This window comes from Manacus vitellinus, unplaced genomic scaffold (genome assembly GCF_001715985.3).
Source record: "Manacus vitellinus isolate BGI_N305 unplaced genomic scaffold, ASM171598v3 scaffold_26_pilon, whole genome shotgun sequence".
Lineage (NCBI taxonomy): Eukaryota > Metazoa > Chordata > Aves > Passeriformes > Pipridae > Manacus > Manacus vitellinus.
Genome location: NW_021939960.1, coordinates 2,393,537 through 2,412,362, shown reverse-complemented (window position 1 = coordinate 2,412,362; position 18,826 = coordinate 2,393,537).

Sequence of the window (18,826 nt, the reverse complement as noted above, 5' to 3'; positions counted from 1 at the left end):
GGTTCCTGCAGGAGGTGCTGACCTGGTCACCTCTACATCCTGTCCTGTTCTATCCCGTGCAAACACATTCTCACAGAGGTGCTCCTGCATTACACCCAGCACCAGCTTTTCGTGTTGGAGGACAAGAGAGAGGGATGATGGTCCTGTACTTCTCATTAAGGATATCATGTCCTTGATGCTTCGCATTTAAAAATTAATTAAAAGTGAAGACCTCTTCATGGCAGTCCAAAACCACACTGGCACAGAGCCACATCCATTCATCTTCCTCCAGAGAACCCTTTGCATACTGATGGCACTGGGCACTGTGGGCAGGTCTGGCCTGGATCGTGTGACAGTGCTCACACCAAGTTCCCAAGGTTTCCAGTGCAGACATAAAGGTTAAAACCTGCATTTCCACAGTGCCACTGGGTTCTCACAGCTTTCTGCACCCATCACTATCCTTAGATGATGGAGTGTAAATAGGGGCTTGTGTTAGTTTTGAGGAAAATACGCCAAGTGTTGCTTAAAGACTAAAAATTAGACTCTATATAACCTAGTGAAATAGGATTTCACATACTCCTTCTTGTAACTTGCTGGGTAATGAGCTTTTAAAGTGAGAAGTTTGTGTCTGGTATATTAATGTTCAAGGCTTTCCAATTTAAACACAGAATACAATAGGTGAGGAGTCCAAAATAGTAATATATGAGTGGAGCTGTGCAGTATTACTGCTCTGTTTATGATGCTCAAAAGTCAAAACTGTGCCAAGCCATTCTGTTTTCTTATAAACTATGTAAATTATTTATTGACATGTAAAGTTAACAGTTCTCTGTGTTTACTCCAGCTTGTGTTATATCTAATATGAATGAGGCTCTTTGGACCTTGGATTTTTATCTGATTTTCTCAATTTTGCTGTTTCAATAACTGGTCTGATTCACCTGCTGCTAAAAACACTTGTCAGGTTGAATTACATACCCTGCACAGATACTGTTGCAATTAGCAATTGCAAAATATGACAACAGAAGTGCACAAAGGTTTAGAATCCAAACTTTTAACTGTATGTAATCATGTCCTAATTTGCTTAAACGTGAGCCAAGGAGCTGTGTTCATTTGTACATCCTGTTTATTGATCTGCACGTGCAGGCAGTGTAATTGCACATGTAAATTTGGAATCATGTGATATGAAAATAATATGAAATTCCATGTTTGTCCTCATTCCCAGAGTTTCTGGCTGGTTGGTGGCCAGTTAGAAACATTGGGCCCACGGGCCTGGGGGAACTGAACCTGTCTGAATTCAGGGCATGTCTTTTCTCAGTTAGAAGATTCCTGCCAACATGGTTTTTGAAGACGCCAAGTTTGTGCATCAGTTCCCTTCTGCAAACGAGGACCTCCAAGGTAAGATCCAACCAATTTTTTTGTGTACAAATTTCCTTCCCTACCCTTCCACCAGCATTTCCAGGTGTGGCCGATGTCCCCCATCCCATGGCAAAAAAAGCACTTGTGACACCATGTAATTGTCTTTAGCATGGAGCCAGAACAAATCAAATTTGAATTTAAACCGGTGTAGGGAGGGATGGTTTCCAGGGAGGCCTCCTGGAGCCACTGGAGTGTGTAGCTGTGCATGGGTCACACACTAGCAGCATCCAACCATCCCAGATTTTTAGTGGGAAATGGACAGCTGGACAGATGGGAGACTGTGTGGGAAGTGCTGGTCTGAGTGAGGTGGGGCATAGGATAGGGAAAATCAGTGTGTTTGAATGGTGGTCCAAATTATAAGGATATTTTTCCTCCATTAGTATATGTAGCACACATAGAAATTACCCACAGTGCCATATGTTTTTTTTAAGAAATAAAAACATATTTTTATATATATACATATATATATGTGTGTATAAAAAATCTTCATATATATATATATATGTATGTATAAAAATATTTATTAAAGAAATATATATATATATATATAAATAGACAGGGGAGAAAGCCCAGAAACATTTATTGCTGCTGTTCCCATCCAGTGTCTTGATACATCACTAACCAGTGTGTTACTGGACATCAACAGCTATTGCTTCTCTTCTGGCTCTCCAGCAACTTGAATCTATTTTGATTTCTTGGTGTCCTTTCTAGTTGTGCTGGATTACTCATAACTGCAGCGCAGTGGTAGCTGCCAATACAAATTTAGTCTTTTCTGTTTATTCTGTACTGTCCTGTCAAAGCAGATAAGTCTGCTTTGCATTAGAGCTCAAAAATTTAATTGTGGGAAAATGATGAGTCACTCCAGCGAAGGTAAAACCAACGTCTGTGTCAGGGGACGTTCTTTTGATGTACAAAGCAACAAAATGACATCAGGGCCATGAGCCAAACTCGCCAACTCTCACACCAAGGTGTCACTTACATCTCCCTGGGACAAGGAGGCTTTTTGAACCAGCAAGAAGATCGATTTGGGGTCAAGCTGGAAAAAAAGAAAAAGATAATAAAACAGGAAAAGAGAATCTTCCAAGCTTTATTAGCAATTCAAGACACCTACTTGTGAACGTCTAATGAAATTCTCTCAAGTGACTGCTCAGGATAGTTGGAGTATTGTCCTTTCTCGTCCCTCTGAGGTTTGGATGATGGGCAATGGAATGACAGGAGTGACCATCTCTAGGAACCAGAAATGCAACTACACTGAGAGGAGCAGAGTCAGACCACAGCTTTCACAGAGTCATCAGGGTTGGAAGAGACTTTCATGATCACTGAGTCCAACCATCAACCCAGCAACACCATAGTCACCCCTGAACCACGTCCCCAAGGGCCACATCCAGACACCTCTTGAACACTTCCAGAGCAGCGACTGCACCACCTCCCTGAGCAACTTATTCCAGTGCCTGACCACTCTTGAAGGGAAAAAAATTTCCTAATCTCTAATCTGAAGATTCCCTGCTGTAACTTAAGGCCATTTCCTCTCATCCTTTCACTTGACACGTGGCAGAAGAGACCAACCCCCCTCACTCCACCCTCCTGTCAGGGAGTTGGGGAGAGCAATGAGCCTCCTTGAGCCTCCTTTCCTCCAGCCTGAGCCCCCCCAGCTCCCTCAGCTGCTCCTCATAGGACACATTTTCCAGACCCTTCCCCAGCTTTGTTTTGACAAGGTTTGTTAGAATTGCTCTGCAACCATCTTTGAAGGCTTTTCCTTTCCCTTTTCCAGGATGGAGATCTGGCAGCCTGTAGCTGTTGTTACACATTCCCTGGCACCATTCTCCCTCGCAGAGCTGCTTCTCTGAAATCAAATTCATTTCCAGAGCTACACCAGTCTGAGAACTACATTCAACATACCTCGGGAAGGAGAGAATTGGGCCTTTCACGTGTCTGGTGGTGCTGTCTAAAGGAAGGACAGCTTGAAAAATGCAGCCAAACTGTCCTCTGGTGCTCCCTCAGGCATATTTTGAATCTCTCCCAGGTTAAGGTTGCCATGGGCCCTTCCCTGATGGCTGGAACTGTGGCTGTGAAGATCCAGTTTGTTTTGAGGGCTGTATCAAATATGCATATCTGAGCTTCACTCTGCATTTGAGGCTGTTGGAGACCTTTTCAAGGACAAATGTAGCAAGTCACATGAAGACTAAATTAAGTGTCTGCAGGATTTCCTTGTGATATGATAAATTTTCAGCAGAACAAAGCAGAAATTGAGTAGAAATGCATAAGGAAATCCCAGGAAGGATTGATAAAAATGAATTCAAAACCTTTTCTTCAGCATAATTTGGACAAGACATAATAGAGTTCACAGTTTACAAGCGAGAAGCAAAAAGTAAGAAGTGTATAACTAGTAAAACAGCTCAATTAATTTACATTTCCTGCTACATCTTTATGGTGAAACTCAGTTAATGATGCTCAGAAGAATCTGGACAACACTGATGCTCTACTTATACTTCTTATTAAGGGTAAAATTCACCCTATTGAAGAGGACAAGCTTAAGATCTATGCACCCACTTAGTACCACTTATCCCAATTTTCCCTTAACAAGGCCATAAGTAGTGTATACATCTGGATTGTCCTTCTGCACTAAAGTGAATTTGCTCCCTAGTAAATTAGATTGGGCTGATGTGTGCTTAAAAGGAAGAAAATCTTTGCTTTCATTAGGGGCTGTTCTGGGAAATTGCTGCTCGACTTATAACTTGAACCAAAAAATTTCAGTTCTTCCAAACTTCTTTGGGACGTGGGATATTTACACCATTTTCCATCTGATCAAACAGCAAAGCTGAAGCAATGGAGCCCATCAATCATGAAGGGGAATAAAGTTTTTGAGGCAGCTGCTCATTCCTTTGCTATTCAGATCCTTCCTGGGGATGGATTTTTTTAATATACATTTATCTTGATGTTTGAGTAAAATTGGTACAGAGTGGGTTGAGTAGCATCATGAGACCACAAGCATATCCCTGGGCAGAAAAGACAGAATGGTGGAGTGTAGTTATATATTTAACTTCCATCTAAGTGAGATAAACACAAACACGAGAATTTTGCAAGCCAAGAAGTCATGACAAAGTTTAATTAAATGGAAGCTCTTGTGTGAATGCAGCCCCATGCATCTTTTCCATGCTCAGTTTGGCACTGATGATAGGTCAGACTCACCTGCCTGTGCATCCACCTTGTTCCAGGCACAGTTCCTGTGGCTGTACCAACACACATTCACCCTCTCCCAGACACAACTATGCAGGGCCCTCTAGCTTTAGCCTTTAAAATAGGCAGCTGGTTGTACAACACACTTTGGGGCACACAGGATACCTTCCTGTGGCCTCAAAAGCATGTTTTTATTTGCAGGAACACAGGCTTTGCCAGATATTCCAGTCACAGTTAATGAAGTCCTTAATGAACTGACAGGCCTGTTTCTTATCTCACTTATGCCAGATTTAAACCTATGTAACTCCATTAACTTGTTGAGTTGATCCTAATTTTACATAAGTGTAAAAAAGATGAAAACCAGACGTTTTATATTCTCATTATCTAAGAGAATACAAAGTATGAAGTTCTTAAAAATCTTCTTTCTGTCTTCTATCAGTTACAAAGAGATTTAAGTGCTCCTCCACCTTTGACCCTCCCCACTTTTCCCTACATACCAATTTCTGCAGCTACTTACTCTGTTTTCCAAGTTAGTCTGATGATGCAAGTTTTGATCTCACTGTGGTTTTGTAACGCCTGAAACGAGTTTTGTAAACTTTATTCCTATTGAGCACATTCCTTCTCGCATGAATCAAACTCTGCATTCCTCCTTCCCACGGAGCCCCCTCGAACAGTGCAGCCTCCTCCAGAACATTCATAGCTTTCTCTAATATAAAGAAATTACCAGCACAGAAACCAGTCATGCAACGTGAGTGTGAAATTGTGGAGCTGAAGGCAAAACCATTTTCCTACTCACAGTTTAACTTTGGTCGTGTTTAATCTGTTGTTTTCAGCTGATCATGCTGAACCTTCTCTGTCTCCAGCAGTTTACTTTCCATGTGAACTCTGAATTGAAAGGTCAGTTTTAGGAGACATACTCTGTGTACACAGAGAAAATTATTTCAGGAGTTTTGTTTAACTTTTATTGCGTTTTGATATTGCCTTGATATGATTTACAGTAACGTGTTGCACTGGTCTGTCTCCACAGCCAAGTTCAGACACCAGTGTGAACCTGATCTTCAAGAAATTCAAGGCAGTGATTCCTGTGAGAAGCTCATGCAGCAGGTCCTTTTGCCAGCTGACTCCAAGCACACACAGGACTGAATGACAGCAGCGGGCAGCAATACCCCAGCGAGACATCTGAAATCCTGAAAGCATGAATCTGAGCTGACCTACACCCTGTTAGCAGTGGAGTAATGCCTCTGACTTTGATGGAGTCACTCATAATTTACAGCTCTGTGAGATCAAATATATAGCCCAGAGTACAGAAATGTTAACATGGATAGTCTCCATCAGAGGAGAGATGTTTATTCTAATGGTACCTCCTGTCAGTCAAGTCATAGACTGGATGTCACTTATGAGGACAATGGGTCACCCTTTTTCCTCTATTCTGAATATGATTAAAAATATAAAAATGGGAGTTAGAATGGAAGAAATGAACTATTAAGAAAATAAATAAGAGGACTGAAAAGAGAAATCAGAAAGGAGAATGAAAGGCAAGTGCCTGAAACAGCCCCAAACCAATGACCTCCAGCTCAGCAGAGGCTGAGGTGGTGTCTGAGTGGCTGGCAATGAACCACATCACTCAGCTGGGTTACAGGAGTCATTTCTTATTCCATTCTCCCAAGGCTTATGCAAAGCTCCTCCAGGAAGTGCCAAGTTTCTGCCAAGGGAGTCAGGGAGAGCTCCAGGATCCCTCTGCAGCCAAGGCCAATGTGGGATGAGGGCAATCCCCCTCCAGGAACTGCATCTGGTGACATCAGAGCCAGTAAGTGAGAGCAGAGCAATGGCCATCCAGTAAAGTCCTGTCAGATATGACTAAATAAACATCATTCAGGGACTGAGCTGAAAGAAAAACGAAGCAATTTCAGGAGGTGAAATGCTGACTAGGTGATTATTTCTCCTTTGTGTAGTCCTGCAAATGTGCCCGACCCTTTGCACTTCCCACAGCAGTGACCAAAGGGGAAAATGAAGGTTAATGTTCCTTTTGTTCTGGATCATGCATAAAAACAAATGACTTTTTTTTTTTCTGGAAAAGAAAAGAGGACCCAGGTCCACTATTCATAAGGGAGGAGAATTTTCTGTACCTATTTGCAGGCCTAGAAGTGCTGAGAGCTCACATCAGTTTAGAGATACACGAATTCTGCTCTCTGTCATAACCTTATGATGCCAAAAGAACCTCCAGCTTCAAGTGACTGCTGACAGGATGGGGTTTGGCCCTGAATTCCAAAGTGAGATGACTCTGTTCAAGGACCAGCTATTCAGAGATGCCCTTGGAGCCCTGCAAATGCTCCTGCAATCTGAGGGCACTTACTGTGAGCACCACTGAAACACAGTCCTGCATCTCACACACTGGAATTTTTAAAACTGAAGACACCTGGAAGTTACAGGAGGCTTCCAAAAAGGTAAGCTGGGGATGATGTGCTTTTTAAAGCACAGCAATACCTAAGTATGACAAATACTACAGAAGTGCTAATGCTGTTTGGCAATTTCCTGGAAGGTCTGTGGAGTGGAAGTTCAGTTCATTAACTGCTGCTGATACCTCCACAAGTCATTTCAGATTGTTTTCCTGAAATAATACTTGAACCCAGATGGCAGAGGTGAACCTGCTTTGCCAGCCTGCAACAAGAGAAGTTGCAGGTTCAGAAACAATATTTATATTCCCAAATCTCAAAATCTCTCTCTTTCTTAAGCTTATTAAAATTAAAAGCATGCCCTGCCACATCACATTACATCAAAACATGATGTAACTTCTTAATTTTAAAAAAAAAAAAGTTTTAATTTATGATGTTGCATTATGCCACAAAAAGCTTTTGTTTTCCCCAGAGAAACTATAAATTTTTTACAGTGACTGTTTATCCAGTATCTTTGGCAGACTGAAACACCGAGTGTTGGCAAGAAGCAGATATTTAACAGCTACTGATGAACAGCTTATGAATCACCAGCCTTGAATCCTGGCACACATCTCCCTGCAGGTACCTGTCTGAAATCACCATCCTCACTCCCTTCTCACTGTAGTAACACTGAGGAACCGACTAAACTTTATCTACTTTGTCTTTTCAAGCCTTTATAATTTTGGAGGAAAGCACTCTTGCTGTAAAAGTGCCTCTGCAATAACAGTCCAGGAGCAGGGTCCAATATGGATTTCCTACTGATTTTGAGCAGCCCAGGAAAATACTTTTCATTACAACAACGTGTGGCATTTACATGTTTTTCATTTACAGGTGTAAAAGGCCCTTGCAAAAACTCTTTACAGTTATATACTGGGGGAACTGAGGCATGAGCAACAGAAGATGTCATCAGTAGAGGCAAGAATAAGTCGTTCCAGGTCTGCTCTGCTGGTCCAGGTATCTCCAGATGATGAATTCATAAGGTTGGACTGGATGTGAAATGATATGTTTGTTGGCCTGGGTCTCTCTCAGTCTGATGTGTTTTTTTGGGACTGCTCTGGCTGAAGTTCAATAGAACTCGAGAAAAAGGACCTGTTCTTGACCAGAGGAGGGTTTTCAAGCCCTTGGTTTCTAAACAATTGCTTTAAAGGGTGCACTGTGTACTGTAAATCTGGAGCACAGGGTATGGTCATATTGGCTTAACTGTCTTACTAAGGCTGGACTTATTTCTCACACAACTGATAAAAGTCATAATGCTGTCAGTCTCTGGTATAGTAGCTGTGCTGAACTTTTACTGCTTCCTAGTTCCATGATCCATAGTGCACATATGGGGTATAAAGCCTCCTTAAAATCACAGCCCCTTAACTAAAAGCTTTTTCTGGGAGACAGTGTGGTTTGAATTATATTGAGGACCCCAAACAGCAATTACTCTTGGGCCACTGCCTTTGAAATAGATCTATTTTAGGTGGATATTCCTCTTTGGAAGGGGTTGTTCTAACCCTATTTATGGGCCTCACTGCTCGCCCCAAATAACCTGCCGGGGGAGTGAAGGCTCCCTGAGCACTTTTGATGTAAACACATAACACTGATGTTCATCACAGGCAATGTGTGGGGTGGAAAGGGGACAGGGCTTTTTCCCCACTGTCACTTGGGGTGCCCCAGTGAGAACCAAGACACAAGGCTATGACCCATTTTCCATGAGAATCCTGGAAGAATGTCTGTTCTATCTCAGTGTCAACCAGGGGAAAGTTCTAACTTCAAAACCTGTCCATTCCTGGAAATTATTCCTGATTTCATTTCTAGTATTGAGCACCTTTTCCATTGCTGCCCTTTCTTGGACTGGTGAATTAACCTGGACTGGGTCTGCATGAGGTCAAATCTTCAGTATGGTTCCATAAATGGTGTGCAAACAGCTACACCACCAAAACTGTCAGAGCACTGACTCTCACATGAGCTGGGAGCTGCTTAAAACACATTTGTCAACCCACACCTAAAATATGTTTGCCCCACTACAGCCTAAGAGAGAACACTTGGCCAGTGAGAGGAAATGGAAGAGGTCTCAGGTGAAAATGTTGAATGAAGGTGAGCTAAAAACATCCAAACTCTCTTCCAGATGTGGAAGGAATTATCTTGGATGAATCTCCTCTTGACTTGACATAGGAGGTTTCAAGTTTTATGGCATCTTACATTATTGTTTAAATTTGTTTCAGGCAAGAAACATACTTTTTAAGGTCAGGAATACAGATTTGTTAGATGCTAAGACACCTGAAAAGCAAGAATACAGATTGTAGGATGAATATTTCACAGAGTAATTATTTAAATATATTCAAGTATGAGCATCTTTAGATCCTAAATTTAGTATTCCTTAAAAACGTAATCTTACAATAAAAACTCACATTGTTTGTAACATCAACCAGTTGAACCAGTTGTTTTTCAAAAGTTGTGTCTTGGTCGCTTATTTAAAGTGCCCCACTGATATATTTGCCCCAGACTTCTAATTTTTTGGCATAGCACTTGCACATATGTTGATGATGATGCACATCTGAAGTTCTCAAAACATAAAGGCACAGTACTGCTGGTGTGTGAACCGCTCAGGCAGAGGCAGCTCCCTGATTCCTGCACAGATCCCTGGCCTGGGCTGGGGGTTAAGTGCCCGTCTGGAGCACACAGCAGCAACCCAGAGCCTGCAAGATCCCTTGGCAGCTCCACTCAGGAGCAGTTTGGGCATTGAGAGTTCAGGGACCAGGAGAAAAATGGTCTTGGAGAGATCTGACTTGAAAGAGATGAGAAAGGAAGGGATGGGCACATGCCTTTATCTCTACATGTGCCTTGGAAGTTAATAAAACACCAGGAAGCAGTAGAGATGCTGTTGTGAACTCCTGAGCAAATCCTAAACTTGAGGAACCTTGTTGTAGCACAGGTAAGAAATCCATCTGCTCCTCTGAATTATTCCTATATCCCATTTTCAGTTAGGTTCTCCACATCCACACACCAGGGTGAACTCAGATTTTAGGGTTCAACTACTTTGGGCACCATAAACAACTGGATCTCTGAGTTTTATATCTGATTATACCTCTCACAGCTCTGAGCTTTATGTCTCATTATAGGGACAAAACAGGCACCTGCAGAAACGTGAGCCTGCCTGCAGCTGGTGACAACAGCACAGCTCAGATTCAACCACACCTGCCCTATTTAAAACCAGGAGTAAATGGTTATTACATGGAAATAGAGAAGCCACTATTATGCTGTGTAATGATGCCATAGAATGGCACAAAGATCTTTTGTTATTCATGGTATCATCAAGCCTATAAACAGCTTCAATTCTGGATTTAAGTAAGGGCACCTTATTATCAAGTATTGGCCATAATATGATTGTTGATACCCTTCTCCAACCAGATGTCTTCCTGGTTTATGGAATGTTCTGACTGAAGATTTAGTCTCCTGAGGTGCCCTCACTGTTCATCTTCAAATAGGGTGTGCAAAGATAATGGAGATGGTGCAAAAGAGCTCCAAAAAATTTCCATACCTTCAGTATTACCTTATATCTTTCCTACCAGTAAACCCACCTAATTTATGAAAATCCAAAAGGGATTGTAGGAGGCATTACACAGGTATTCTTACATTTGCCATTGCTAAAGATAATTTTGAAGCCAGAGAATGGTCACAAGTGCTGTATTTGGACCAAGGTCTAACTGTGGTATCCCCGAATTTTCTGGAAGCAGCAGGTCAGAGTCACAGGAGCAATTTGAGGGTGTTAAGCAAAGGTTTCCATCTGGAACCTTGAATTATTTCTCCAGTTTGTTTCCCTGCTATCAAACCCTCCAGTAATCCAAACTAAATCTTCCCTAACAAAAAGGCCCTTTCTCATCAAGACTCAAAGCAGAATGCTTGGAGTAATTTACAATACAAATGTGCAATGAAATACCAGGCTGGGTGATGCTATGAGGAGGGAGAGTGTACAGTGTGCTTTATGTGCTTTTAGCTGTTCTACCCTACACTGCAACATGTGCACCCACTCTTGTAACCTTTACTGCTGTGCAAAGATGATCTGTCATTTCTACTATATATATAAATATATTTATTCCGAGGCAGCTTCGAGTCCTGACTGCCCTCTAGAGAAATTCTGCTGGAAAAGCTCAGACCGGCAGAGTCAGCAAAAAATAATTGCAGCCCTAATCTTAACTCCAGCAGCTGCACACGGTGTCGGTGACAAGATCTGGAGAAACAGAAATGCACTTAAAGGACCCTTTTTCTCTTGCCTCTCCTTGTCACTGGGAGTTGGGGCCAGACCCAAACACACCAATCCCATCCACTGCCTGGGAAAGCTCAGCAAAAACTGAGTTTCCATTACCTGCGAGCTGAAGCAAAAAAAGAAACGGAAACATTTTTTGTAAAGAAATAAAAGCTGCCTTATATTCACATCACTGGCATGTGAGGCTTTAATTATTTAAGTTGCACACGTGTAACTACATGGTCTCACCTTGGCCTTCCAACACTTGTAGTTCACATTAAATGCACCTGAGGATGGTGGATGGAACTGGCTGTGATTCCCTCTCCGGAGACATTCCAAACCCACCCGGACACATCCCTTAATCACCTGTTCCAGGTGACCCTGCCTTGGCAGGGGAGTTGGGCTGGAAGATCTCCAGAGGTCCCTTCCAACCCCAAATATTCTGGGATTCTGTGTCTAGGTGCCAACTCCCAGGCTGGAGCTCATCCTCTGGCAGAGGCTGAAGTCCTGCACGTGCAGGTGAGCTCTTACAGGTCTCACTGACCACTGCCATCATCCAGTGCTGCTGCTCCAGGACTATTTTTTAGCGAGATTTATTTGTAAAATATTTAGAAAAGAGTATTCTAATAACGTAGGACATTTTAATTCTGTAAAATCAAAGTATCAGAAGACACAGCAGAAAGCATGTGTTTTGTAATGCCATGGGAGTGTTGTTTCATGTGGTTGGGCCATCACAGAGAAAATGGCACGTGAGCCATGAGGGATAGTGCAGCTCAGCCCAGGATACATTCAGCAAACTGAGATCCTATTTTGACCTGACAAAAAAGACAGCAAAAAAAAATGTGAAATGCATGTCTCTGTGTATAATTTTTCCCAAAACAGCTGAATCCCACTATCCTGCAGAATCTTATTCATTGAACAAGCTGTCAGTGCAAGTTCCTTCACACAGCTGAGCCTTTTCATGCCTAACGGGGTTTGCCCTGAACCAGACAAAGCCTATTAAAGCTGGCAGAGGAGCAGGTGATGGAGCACTCCCAGAGCAGCCTGGGCTGCCCTCTAATGGCCCCTGTGCCAGGAGCACACACTGGATCCCCGGGATGCCAGCAGGAATGTTGGCCCAGGGTGCTTTGGATTCCCAGCAAGAGAAATGTTCATATCCTGGGAAAAATGAAAACGGGGTGTATTTGTACGTGTGCAGGTAAGCATTGCTACAGAGATCAAATAAAGGCTGGATCACATCTGGAGGGCTGTGTTCAATTCTGGGCTCCACAGTTCAAGAGGAGCTACTGGAGAGGGTCCAGCAGAGGCCACAAAGATGGTTCAGATTGAGTTAAAGCTCCTAATTCTGGATGTGTGCCGAGTCAGAATTTTGTAACTGTTCACCTGATCTGAGTGTGTACAAACCTCAGAGCATGTAGGAATGAGCTGGACACTTAATCTGCAAAGCTGCTGAATAACTGTAGAACTGTACATGTAGAAGAAAATAACCCTCTAAGCCTGAGAGTACGAAGTTAGAATTGGCACACAGACACAAAACAATAACAATTGTTACTATTGTTGTTAGTTTGTTACTGGAGTAGGAAGGGGTCCAGTGCATCCCTCTCTGCTGCCAGATTCTCTTACATTCTGAATAAATAAGGGCTGGAAAGGAAATTAAGGGTTTGGTAATGAATTATTTTGCCCAGTCTCTCAGCAGCTCTGGAGTAGAACTTCAAACTGAACACAGAGCTTTTCAATCCCAGACTCTTCTGTCATTCCCTGAACCATTGATGTCCCTTTGTATCCTCTGTTACTTAAATATTTCGCTCATCAGGTTTTTTGAAATCTCTGCTTGAATCAGGGAGTAAAGAAGCAGCAGAAATCTTATTCACTTGTAGGAAAAATGATTCAAACTTTTCTGAAACTTGAAAAAGGTTCTGCTCAGTTTGAGGCAAAGTTGCAGTCAGGATTTTACTTTATGTGGACTGTATCTTATTCTACAAATGTATTCATTTCTATTGACTCTTTCTTCTTCTCCACTGAGTAATGTGGATGCAAAGGATGAATGGAGGCTTTGAGCTCAGACAGTCTTGGTTGTTTAGACATTTTTATTTATTTTCCCCGTATGTTTACTCTGAGGCAAAGGTTTGTTTTCTCTCTGAATAGGGACCATCAGTCTGATTTTGTTATTGCTGCTTAAAAACGGTTCCTGAAGATCCCACATATTCTCCCAGTGCATCTGCAGGTAAGTTTTGTGACAGAGACAATAAAGGCTAGTTCAGAAAGCAAAATGACCATTCCAAAAGAGTGTCCTGCTTGGGGCAACTTACAAAACTCAGATTTAAAAAGATCTTCTCCAGGGCAAAACTCATCTGCTCATGTGTGAGTTTTAGTGGTGTCCATGGGATTGGACCAGCACTACCTGGTTCAGTTTTAGGAACTCCATGTCTGGGGGAAGAGGATGACACAAGTACCTCTGTGTCTTCATCACTGGAAATGTCAGAAATGCATTCCCAAACATTGATTTTTCTCATATTATTCACAATTGTTCACCTCTGTGTTGGCCAGTGTGAGGATGGGAAGGGGAATTGTAACAGCTGATGGTTAAAGTGATGAGGGAACTCTGCCTCCCTCCCACCAACCCGACCTCATCCATGGAAAGAGTTATTTGCAACTAACTTAGCACTGTGGTCCCCTGGATCCATTAGCACACCTCTGAGCCTGCTGGGAGGGGAATAACACAGCCAGATTTCTGCTTGACCTGGCAACAAAATCAGCAACAAATCTTTTTCTCTTCTGAAGGGGCTGTTTGACAGTGTCTCCTTTCTCCTCCCCAGGTCTGGAGAGGGCAGTGAGCTCTTAGCACGACGTGGAAGGAGTGAGTGGACAGTGGCTGCCCCTCATTGCAGTGTAATCAAGTACAGAGAATGCTTTCTCTGCTGGAAGAAATACTCCAAATATTCTGATTGCTGCTTCATTGCCCTCTCTATCTCCTCTCTGTGGAAGGAGGACCTACAAAAGAGTAATCTTAACAAGCAACCAACATCATGGAGGCATTTGAACTCACATCTCTGCTGCTGGTGAGTGTCTTACCTACCATTGGTTCTGTGGTTTATTTTGCTTTGGACTAGAAAATCCTCTTGACACTCAAGAAATCTTCCTGATAAACACTTACTCAAAACTGATACATTTCCACACAAGAAATGGGTTTAAATACTGAGTAATTTCCAGTGAAAACCTGTTCAGGCAAAAAAAATTACACAGGTAGCTCTATTAATTGACCTAATCCTGCCCTGCTAGTGATAACTAAGCACATGTTAGATAATGCCTGCTCAGCTCATTAAGAGGGCAGACTGTTCACAGAGGAGCTTTGGTTTGTGACCATTATCCCTCCTAGTGATTCATCCTCTCCTATACCATCCCACCAACAGCCAACTGTTTGGCTTGTGTGTTTATTTCTAAATACCTCCTCACGTTCCATTTTCAATTTTTTGTCTTCTCTGGAAAACTTCCTGACCCAGTTAACAGGGGAAACAGCAACCTGGTGACTTGTTGGCAAATCAGATAACTTGTGTGGTGATTCTCACTGATCTTCAACCATCAGAGGACTCTGCCATTGGTTTCTCACCATAAGTTGTGGCTGCCCCATCCCTGGAAGTATCCAAGGCCAGGTTGGACAGGGCTTAGAGCAACCTGGGCTAGTGGAAGTGTCCCTGCCCATGGCAGGGGGTGGAACTGGATGAAATTTAAGGTCCTTTCCAACCCAAACCATTCTGGGATTCTATAACTGAATTTCTGATGCATCTCATCCCTGGCCCATTATGTCAGATGTGCACTAAATCGGATACTTTGGGGTGGAGTCCAACACTGGCAAATTTTCTTCATTGCAGTTGTCAGTTGCATTATTCAAAACAGCTTAATACTGTCTGGCTTCTTGCACGAAAATGTAACATGCTGATAATATCCATTCCCTTTCTTCTGTACCTTTGTCTCTCTCCATTATCATAATTCTGTCTTCCAGCTTTTTCCTCTGCTGAGCTTTCAGAGACCTTCCTAATCAACATTCGACACAGAGGGAAGGTGGGTGGCACCAGGGTGGGTAAAAGGCTGTGCTGTAATTTGAGGGGCTCTACAATCATCTTCAGGAGTGACAGCACAACCCAAGCAGCAACTACAGCTCGCACACTCTGGGGAGAAATTATTTGATTTTAGATATAAATGTATTTATATTTATGTGCATATGCTTGTACACGTCAAATATTAATTTCTTTTATTCTAATTTTCCCTCATTTCCATCTGTCCCTGTGCCTCATCAGTCTGGGGCTGGGCTGGCTCTGCACGAGCTTTGCCTTTGAGGTGGCACAGAGTAACAGCACCCTGGGAAAGAAACTGTGTCCAAAAGGCCAGTTCTCATCTGTTCTTCCCTGTCACAGGACTGTGGGTTGGGCTGGGGTGGCTCTGACACCCCACATGCCAACCAGTCAGTGCTGCAAAGTACTGGGATAGAGGCTCTGGGGTCCCCAGGAAGGACAAGGACCTGTTGGAGAGAGTCCAGAGGAGGCACCAAGAGATCAGAGGGATGGAGCAGCTCTGCTGGGAGGAAAGGCTGAGAGAATTGGGATTGTTCAGCCTGGAGAAGAGAAGTTTTGGGGTGACCTAATTGTGGCTTTCCACAGGAAACATGGAGAGGGACTATTTCCAAGGGCCTGGAGTGACAGGACAAGGGGGAATGGTTTCACACTGACAGAGAGGAGGGTTAGATGGGATATTGGGAAGAAATCCTTCCCTGTGAGGATGGGGAACCTGGCACAGGTTGCCCAGAGAAGCTGTGGCTGCCCTGGAAGTGTCCAAGGTCAGGCTGGACGGGGCTTGGAGCAACCTGGTCTGGTGGAAGGTGTCCCTGCCCACGGCAGAGGGTGGAATGAGATGTTCTTTAAGGTCCTTTCCAAGCCAAACCATTCTATGATTCCTTGATTCCAGGAGCAGTGGAGTGAGATCCAGTGGGGACCCTGAGTGAGCCAGGCTGGACCGTGGGGACATGCACAAGGAGGTCACTTGAAGAACCTCAAGCAGGTGAGAGCAAAACAGGAGACACAACTTGATCCAGGCAGGGATCCAAGACTGATCTCAGAGAGGTGCTGTCCCAGCCCTGACATCAGATGTGACACAAACCACCTTTAATTATTAGCCCCTATAATTTGTAACTCTTATAACAAATCTCCCCGTTCCTTTTGATGTGTACATGAGATTCTTTATGTCCTTAACAGGGGGAGGAATCCTCTTGTCTCCCTCCATGCTATGCTGGAGGCCACCAGGTTAATTCCATGCTCTATGCACGGATAAAAAGGAGGGCAAGAAAAAGAGTAGGTCATGCAGTGGCAAAGGTTGAGAAGCTCTGCTTTAAACACTTCATGGGAAATTGTAAAACTTCTAAACAATTTAATAGATTAACTTCCCCTTTCAGTGGCATCAGTAAAACTGAATTATCATGCTCACTTTTAACTGATGCCCAGACCCAATCCTCATCCATCAGGGATCATTTCCTGATAAAGCAATCAATCCTGCCATGGTGCAGAGGGGACAAACTATTCGAGATACCATCGCCAAATATCCTTTCCACCCCAAAGCAGCCTGTGAGGCTTTGTCAATGAAAGTGCATTTGTCTACTCTTATCTGCTGCAGTAGACGTGGAATACAAAGGAAGAAAGTAAAATATGCATTTGATGTACATGTGCAGATGCCAAACACGTTATCCACGCAAGGAGGACTCTGCCTTCTCCCAGGAACTGAGCACAGCACCTGAAAACCAACCCCTGCACCACCACCTCAGGTACCAAATTAATAGAAATGAAAGCAAATGTGAGGCTGCCTTAAAATAATGCTGTGACACGTGAAGGATTTGAGAGAATAATGAGAGATAATTGTAGAAAAAAATGCGTTTCTGCCTTATCCTTGTTTCAGGAAACCTTGTGTGACTTAAACCAGAATCTCTAAAACATTGGTCATCTTTTCAGAGCGTGCAAAATATACTTCTCTTTTTTGACTCTTCATCAGAAACAGTTTGGGTTTCGATGTTTGCTTTTCTAATATATTAAAGAATTGTTTTATTTATTTATATATGTATCAAGATGCTCACAGACCAAAGAGAACTGGGAAAAGTTGTGAAATTTCCTGTAATTTGTTTAATCAGCAATTGGATTTTATTAAGGTATGTATCACGTACAACTATCATTTGAAGAAATAGCTTTAAAAAATTTTTTTTTACTCAAAATATCCCTTGTCCATTTCCATTCCAAAACAGGGAGATTTTTAGTAACAGGAAATCATCTTTGAACGAAACATATAATAACTTATTTGTTAAAACAGGGATGATTTTAAAAGTGATTGATTTTCCCTCTCACTGTAATGACATTTCTGTACTATTTGACTACAAGGTAAAAAATTAGAGCAAGTTTATTTCTCAGCCAGATGTGAACTGTACTAAGACCAAGCTCCGTGGACATTTTGTGAATGATAATGTGGCTACTGGAGCAAAAGGAAACCTTTCCCTGTTGCTGCCGAGGAGTTGGGATTTACATCAACAAACAGGTTCAGGGTAAATTAAGAGGTTCAGTGTAGCAGAGTTCTTCAAAGGCTTTCTAGTTGTTCAACTCCAATTAAAAGTCAATTGAATTGGACACTTAATTCCCATTTGTGTCTATGAAAACCTCTCTTCTGTAATGCACTGTGCTACAATTCTGGGCTGAAAAAGCAGGTGCATGTATAAAGAAGGCAAGGCATGTACTTATTTTGAGGAGTATCATCAAATCCTCAATAGTTACAATATTAAACAAAGACTAACTCCATAGGAGCACACACATAACAAATAAGAATTTAATAACAAATTAAGAATTTAATATCTGCATTTATGTGTGTGATCTATCACCCAAGACATCGTATGATTTTTATGTCCAGAAGATATGTTTTATTTTGTGTGCCAAAGGAAGCTCTGAGCAGCTGATGGAGGACAGCCAGTACAACACAGACCTGCTGGTGGCACAAAACTGAACATCTTTTTAAGGGAATTAACAGGGGCAGCAACTGGAGTGGGGCTCAGAAGTGATGACAATAGAAAATTCTTCAGGGAAGATAGTCTGACTCTGCAAAAAGTTACTGACATATGTAGGACAGGAGAAACAGCCCGAGAGCAAACACAAATCCTGTCTGAAGATCATGTGGTGAAATGTATCAGAAGGAATTACAGGAGATGAAAATGCAAAGGTAAAATGTAAGGCAGAACCGTGTGTGCAGAGGAAACCAACGCTGTCAGAGTTACAGGAGACCATGGAAGGGTCAAACCCTGATATTCAGTCTGAAATACTTTTGAATTTATATGTGAGTTGGATTTGAGTGAACGGACCAAAACCCACTGTGGAAGATTTTGAGAGAGATTCACCAGCAGAAGGACTTTATTCCTTGTTCCTGACAGGGATGTGAGTGAAAGCTCCCAGCAGCAACCACTCCCTGCAAGTCCCTGTGATCTGGGGCTGAAACACTGTCAGAAACCTTCCCAAACTTTCCATTTCCCTGAGCAGGCCAAGCTGCCAATCTGTGCACCTGAATCAGATATCACAGCAAT